Source organism: Schistocerca serialis, chromosome 2, assembly GCF_023864345.2.
Source record: "Schistocerca serialis cubense isolate TAMUIC-IGC-003099 chromosome 2, iqSchSeri2.2, whole genome shotgun sequence".
Lineage (NCBI taxonomy): Eukaryota > Metazoa > Arthropoda > Insecta > Orthoptera > Acrididae > Schistocerca > Schistocerca serialis.
In genome coordinates, this window is record NC_064639.1 from 881,961,629 (window position 1) to 881,970,066 (window position 8,438).

Consider the following 8,438-nt stretch of genomic DNA (forward strand, 5'->3'; position numbering starts at 1 on the left):
TGTCTTACTGACCATTCAGATGATCACCGTGAAACATCCCCTTTGAACAATTTATACATGACTGTGCTTAAACTGACACACAATATTTTGTTAGCGCAACGCAATCTGACTTTCAAAATTCCCTACAAAAGAATGGCCCTGACTAACCTTAAATTATACCTTTCACAAATCACTTACCTCACAAAAATCTTCGCTGCTCAAGCTACTGGAATACAGCGAGCGCCACTACTGCCAGCTAAATAAAAGATTCAAACTACTGAAGGCACTAACTACTGATAGGGATAGTTAGCAAATGAAAGATATTAATAGAGAGCAAACAATGTATTTACCTTGATATCATCATATATAAATATAGCAGTTCATGACAAATTTCAAAACTCCGCCATCTCTCTCCCCACATCCACCACTGCTGGCGGCTCACCTCCAACTGCGCAACGCTACGCGCTGTTCACATCCAGCTGCCGCTGCCCAACACTACAATGGCGAGTATTACAACAATGCAAAGCAGCCACAGACTGCACACAGCACAGCCAGTGATTTTCATACAGAGGTGGCGTTACCATAAAAAAACCTAAACAGCCTACTTAACGTTGCCAACAACCACCACTTGTGCACTCACAAAGTTTTTGGAATTGTCCTTAGAACCAGCAATGCTGTTATCCAGTCCCTTGCTGAATTAGTAACACACGTGCAAACACTAACAGTCCCAACTTCTCACATATTGTCCATATACTATGACCAACAGAAACGTGTGCAGTGAAATGTAACTAACAAGTTAATAATATCATGAACTGGTGACAATTACAATTTTATAACATAAGAATACAATAACAAAGGTACAAAATACATCATTAAAGAACATAACAATACAGATAACATTTGTAGTACAGGCTTTACAAAAGAATCGAACTAACATAGACATCAGTGTTACAGGAATTATGACATGAGTACGTACATAAAAGATCAGAATAACTTTCGAAACATCAACTTCACACATAAGCATTAACAGAATGAATAATGTCTAATATCTTTACAAAGTAAATAACATATTATTAATGCCAATTATATTCGAGGATAACAGTATTCCTCATCATAGTGAATGTAGCTTAATATTAAAAGAGAAAAAAATTCTATGAAACTACACAGAGACAGGAAGAAAACAAATACACAAGGGTACACAAACACGTACTGGGATAACACAAAAGGAAAGGACAGGGTTCGTTTTCAGTGTGACATTTGGTACTGCAGTCCAACCCAAAACTTCATATATCTTTCCTCTTATTTCATCCTTTGTTTCCACCAAAAAAATTCTATCTAAGCATGCTTTCTGTATTTATATGTTCACACATTTCTTACCTCAACATTTATTTCCAAGAAAATCCTACCTAAACCTGTTTTCTCAAAGCATTTCTTCCAATTCATCGCAACTCATTCTCTTAGAGGCTACCCCCTCTTAAGCTAACTTAAATCTACTGAGCTCAGATGCTAAACTAAGGAATGAGGCAATGCAGCAGCACAAAAGAATTAACACAAGCAGCAATGACAAAAAATACAGATTGGCAAAGCTAGCAGCAGCAAATGTAATAACTTATATCAAAACATGACATAGCTCAAGCAGAAAAAATAGTACACTAAAGATAACAATGCAGATAAGGGAAATGTATAATCACATCTTAATGTCTATGTAATTAAAGTGGTGCACCACAAGAAGTTATTCTACCAAAAAGTTACCAATTACTTGAAAAGAAAATTATGAATGCAGTTACTAGTTCCTTCTTATTGTTCTTTCCTTTCCAAGTGCTCCTTTTTTAAAGAATGTGGATCATAAAATAATTATTTAATAGATCTGTTGACAGAAAGTGTTCACATTAGCAAATGCATTTTATTTTATAAAACCAATGCTGCAACACAGCTGGAAAACAGATGTCAAATGAAATAAGCAACTATGAAAAGCAAAGCATAAAAATATCATTCAGTAGTCATGTGACATTTCATAAGTTAGTAGAAATTCTCTCAACGCTCATAGAAAGACGCTTGTCATAATCAGGTGTGCAGATGTAAAAATATTTCTTGTCATTTTAGTAGGCATTTCAGTAAATATCGTAAATTAAGAGCTAGTGTAATCATATGTTTTCAAGTTCGACCGTGTCGTTTTTGCGATGCTTTCTACAAAGGAATGTCAGAAGCGAGGTTAATGACCTCTTTTTTTTTTTTTTTTCTACCTAATGGCTTTTTCTCCGGGCGGCTGGCCCAGCTGGGCGCCACAACGCATTACGTGCAGGTGGTCACTTAACTTTCTTACGGAAATATTTACGACGACAGCAGTTTTCGCTACAGTGACAGTCTCATATAGAAATATTTCACAGGTCAAGAATTAGCGTTGCAAATCTGTAGAAACAAAATCCTATGAATATAACAGTGTCCAAAAAAATTTTCGTCTGCATTGTAATACATTCACGAATATACACACACATTTCATAACTCTTAAAGTACGTTTCTTGGTTTCCAACATCCTTTTCATAAATCAGAGTCCCTAAACACTACTCATTATTCCTTACCTCATTACACATATACATATCCATCGACACTCGTCAATATTTCGTCATTATAAATATGAAGCATAATCAAATAACTCATATAGCCTCAGCCTATTAATCATAAACATACCTCAGCAGCATAATACACATCGTCGTCGTAAAAATAACATCATAACACCTCAGTCAAATCTCAAAATCGTCGTAGCTTCCTCCAATAATTTCAAAACCTAAAAAAATTCTCTGCTCATGTCAATAGTGTCATCTGCCTCAAACGTACTTTAAAAATCATGATCCCATACCAAATACATCATTCAAAGCTCTCATAGTATCACAATGGTTCCAAAAAAAATATGAACAGATCACACAGTACAGACAAAATACAATTTCGTAAGTGTGAAGTAATCCAACTCTGTAATTGCGTAAACATATGTCACTGATGTAATAAAAAAAGTTTATCTCTCAGTTACATGATCAGATAGCTGTGTAATTTGTGTGTTAGAGAAATATGGTACCGATGTGTAAAGTTGTATAAGCAAATACCATATTAGCTAGGGTTCCTTGTGCTTGCCAAACCCATGGTACACAAAGTAGGCGTGTACCCCCCTGAGGATAAATGTAGTTATACCCTCAGGTGTTACAGATTACAGCAATGGAATGAAATGTATCACGGAAAACTTTCTTTGTAATTCAAAAATCTTTAAAAATAAATGTTTTAAGTATAAAATTGATCACTCAAATACGTGTACTGTAGCGCTAAACTGTGCGTCTTGTAACATAATCTCTGTGGAAGTGTTGTAGTTATCGTCCTCTGTAAGCACAGTTCTGCTAAAGTCAATGTACTTACCTCATGATACACAAAAGTGAAATGCTTTGCGTATAGATATCTTAGTTATTACGCTTATTGCCGTGATGAGGAAAGTACTGTACAGTAACGTAATGTTGTGCCACGAAAAAGGATGTCTCATTGTTGCTATACCACAAAAGTTACTACTAAAACATGTTTTTCTTTCCAGAAGAATTCAGAAAACTGTGCAGATATAAAACAGATACACCGCAAAAGCAACATTGTAAATTGTCACTCATTAGTAGCGTCGTGATAAAAATCGTGTAGCTGTCACATAAACTAACCTCTGTGTCATCTGGTATCTCTCAGAAAGCACTTTAAATTCAGAATGTATTTTCAAATAAACCAAAATGTTGCATTAAAATCTCATTAGCAGTACTGGTAAATGTTCTAAGTATGTGAGCCTTATAGTCGTTACGTAATCGTGCAACAAACAAGCCAGAATGTACACACACAATAACACTGTGACGTCTGTTTACTATAACAATGCATTCGTCATTTCTGTTTAAATAAGTTCTCTTGGTTCTTGATTGGATATTTAACTTCAAACATTGTTGCATGGTAACAGTTTCTAAAGCATACTAGTAACGTGAAGTGAAACGTTTTATGGCAAAGACAAAGTTAAAAGGCAGATTATCTTTAAATAAACGGTTTTACAAGTGAAATGTGGTACAATCTTTTACTCTTCAAAGTACTCAGAGTTTCAGCTTGAACGCAATTATCATGCAGTATACGTCGGTAAAGAATACTGGAATTTTTCGCAAGGTTAGCTTCTATGTTATTTTTCTCTGAACCAGCTGGCGGACGCGGCTGCCTGCGGTGTGAGTCATTGTCTGTTCCTTTGTTGGCGCGCGTCGTTATTGGGATTAGGAGACCTAGCTTCTACAAATTCACGTTGTCGAAAGTGCCCTGCTCTGTTTGAATCCCGCCAGTTCTGATGAAATTCAGGTCTGTCGTTATGATTATCTCGTCTGTCGTCATGTCGGTAGTTCCTGGAGTTTCTTTCTTGTCGGTCACATGGTGGAGAGTTTCTCCCTGAATCGTAACTGTGCGCCGAATTGTTGCGTCTGAAGTTATTCTGTCTCCCTTGATAATAATTGTTTTGGTTCCCATATTGTCTGTTTCTCTGATTGTCTCTGTGATAGTCATTACTACGGAAATGCGATCTTTCTCTGTAACTATTATTACTCTGCCAGCGGTTGTCATATGGATGGTGTCTGTTTTGGTCACGATTTGCGTTGTAAGAATAGCCTTTTCGTGTCCAGTTATTGTTTCTGTCGTCACGAAATTGTGACGGATGTTACCTGTAATTGTTGTGTCCTTGTTTTCGCGTTCCGCGATTATCAGTGTCAATTTCTAATTCTTGTAAGAGTCCCTGAAATGCTTCAATGTCGTCTTTGCAACGTCCTGCCAAAATAATATGTCGTAAATGTTCAGGTAACTTGAGTAAGCAAATGCGGATGAGTTCTGAGGGGCTGTATGGGTTTGAAAGATACTGATTCTTATGCAACATGTCTTCAAAATATTTCATAAGACTGGAAAATTCAGATTGTTCGAAACGTTTCATCATTATGATGCTATGTTTTACACGGTCTTGTGTAGCTTGAGACCAATACGCTGAGAGGAAGGCATGATAAAAATCTCCTTCACTGTGGCAATCGTGAATTACCGATCGCATTCTTACAGCTGGTTCATTCTCCAAGTAGCCACACATGAATTCTAATCTGTGTTCTAACGACCCGTTGGGAGGAAAAAAATGAGAGAATTGATGGAGCCATGCTTGTGGATGAATGTCGTTGCCAGAATTCTTAAATGTTTTGAATTTACGTGTAGTAATGAACAGCTTATAGACAAAATCATCATGTCGGCAAGTCGCATGTCGGTCATTGTTACGTCGTTTCGGCGGTTCCATCTCAAAATTCGGCGTACCTTGCCAACTTCTTTCACAATTTCCGAAGTGCCCTGTGTTGTTATTTTGTGTCTGTTCCGTATTTGTATGTCCCTCTTCCCGTATTGGGGCGCGAGTGTCCTCTGAAATACGTAATTCTTGTACTACTTGTGCCAACTGATCTTGCACTTCCCGGATTTCTCTTTTGTACTGTGTATTGATTTGAGTTTGATTTTGTTTGAATTTTCTAATTTGTTCATACTCTTCAGTGTCCATGAAGGCTACAGGTGTTGTGTCATTCAGATCATCATCTACCTTTGTAGATAAGTTAGTGAACTGATCTGAAAGTTCGGCTACTTTATCCGATAGTGAAATCATTTCCTCTCTATGTTTTTCTGAACCAAGTTTCAGAGTGTCCATTTGTGTTGCAATCGTGTCTACTGTGACCTTTAAGTTTTCCTGAGTTTTTGCAAGTTGCATAACCGTATCGGTAGATGCAACTGAGTCAAATTTTGCTTGCAAGGTCTCATGATTTTCATGAACAATAGTTTGCAGTTCTTTTATGGCTGCTTCGTGATTCTGTAGTGCATTTTCATGACGCGAAAAAATAGGTTGGAAATGCTCACAAATTTGTGTTTTTACGTCATTACAGACTTTTTGACATTTCGATTCAATGTGATGTAACTCAGCAGTTAAATCCTCACGTGTTCGTTCAAGAGTTTGCTCTAATGAGTCTAACTTTTTAAGATTTTGTTCCATTGTGTCTAACTTTTGAAGCTTTTGCTGTGTTTGTCTCTGATTTTGTTCCATTGTGTCTAACTTTTTGAGATTTTGTTCCACTGTGTCTAACTGTTGCTGTGTTTGTCTCTGGTGTTGTTCCATTGTGTCTAACTTTTCAAGCTTTTGTCCCATTTGTTGCATTAATTGTAATAACAATGCACTGGTGTCTGAAACATGTTCCTCAGTGCTTTTCGGCAGTGAAGTTGCACCGGCAACATTCACATTTTGAAAAGCGGAAAATGTGTCTTGACTCATTTGAGAAAACGGTGAGAACCCAAAACCTGAGTCTGCAGTATTTGCAATATTGTGTTCTGTCATTTCGGCTTCCTGAGGCGAGCTATTGCCGACCGATCGATCGATAATGCTTCCCTCTTCACTAATTGTTTCACTGTGCACGCCATTGTTTGCCGCCCGCTCCATTTCCCTATGCACAGTTACCAAATTACTACTTTGAACATCAGTTAATTCATTACTCGGTGGCGCTAACACACTGCTTTCATTTTCACTGTCATTTCTCAGTTTACTTTGGAGCCTAGTATTACGTTTTTCACACGCCATTATTGTCACAGTATTTCACACGACAACACAGAAAAACACAATTTGAAGATCAAAAATAAGAGAACACATTAACATAGCACTGAAAATAATATCTAGTTAATTCAAGCGCAGCTGCGAAATACTTGGTGCAAATCTATATGCATGCCACAACTGTTTTACTGTACAACAATGAAAGACTGCAACTACAAAGGAAATTCTCTCTATAATTACGCGCTAGCAATAAACAATAGCTACACTAATTACACAAACTACAAGAAAAAAATCAGAAGATTCCAGTGAGGTATCCTCGGCTAAGGGTCGACATATGAAACGTCCCCTTTGAACAATTTATACATAAGACTGTGCTTAAACTGACACACAATATTTTGTTAGGGCAACGCAATCTGACTTTCAAAATTCCCTACAAAAGAATGGCCCTGACTAACATTAAACTATACCTTTCACAAATCACTTACCTCACAAAAATCTTCGCTGCTCAAGCTACTGCAATACAGCGAGCGCCACTACTGCCAGCTAAATAAAAGATTCAAACTACTGAAGGCACTAACTACTGATAGGGATAGTTAGCAAATGAAAGATATTAATAGAGAGCAAACAATGTATTTACCTTGATATCATCATATATAAATATAGCAGTTCATGACAAATTTCAAAACTCCGCCATCTCTCTCCCCACATCCACCACTGCTGGCGGCTCACCTCCAACTGCGCAACGCTACGCGCTGTTCACATCCAGCTACCGCTGCCCAACACTACAATGGCGAGTATTACAACAATGCAAAGCAGCCACAGACTGCACACAGCACAGCCAGTGATTTTCATACAGAGGTGGCGTTACCATAAAAAAACCTAAACAGCCTACTTAACGTTGCCAACAAGAAAACATAAACAGCCTACTTACATAGAGAAAACATAAACAGCCTACTTACAACCGTACTGTTGACATTAACGCACTCTCTCTCTGCTCTACCTTCCTGTCCATAACGGATCCTATTTCCTTTAATAGATTCCCTACTGCTCTTGATAATCAAAGCTATTCGCCTGATAAGAAACCCTTATTTCCTTCCATTTAACTTCGATGAGATAACTCATTTCCCTTTTCCGATTTTCTAGCTTTTCTCCTGCGTTAAAACTTCTGACACTCCACTCTCAGACTCGTAGAATGTTGCTCTTTTATTGCTTATTCAATCTTTTTCTCATTTTTACCTCCCCTTGGCAGTCTTCTATCAAAATCCATTTGGGCGAGTAATTCATAGTCCTTTACCAGTGGACAGATAATCACGACACTTTTTGAGTTACAAATCAGGTGTGCTGTGGATGTACGTTCTGTGTCTATAACTCAACGGTTTCCAATGCTTTCTGCACCTTCATGCCTTTTATCGTTTCTGATTCTTCCGTCATGTATGGTGCATTATGCTATGAAACTGGAAATTTGTTGTATGTTCCTATGGGACCAAATTGCTGACGTCATCGGTCCCTAGGCTTACACGCTATTTAATCTAACTTAAACTAACTTACGCTAAGAGTAACACACACACCCATGCCCTAGGGAGGACTCGAACCGCCGACGGGGGGGGGGGGGGGGGGGGGGGCAGCCGCGTGAGACGTTGCAAAGCGCCGTAGACCGTGCGGAGTAGCATTATGCTACGACAAGGACGAGAGGTAGCCATACAACTGTGCACACCTTCATCCTGTTTCACAAGACTGTCGACTCCTTATACCAGGAGTCATCGGTCGCAGTTGCTGATGATATTTTATTGAAAGTTTAAGCAATGGCTGCTTTCGTTCCGGGACTCAGAAAGCTTCGATTACTAGCTCAAACATAGCTCCC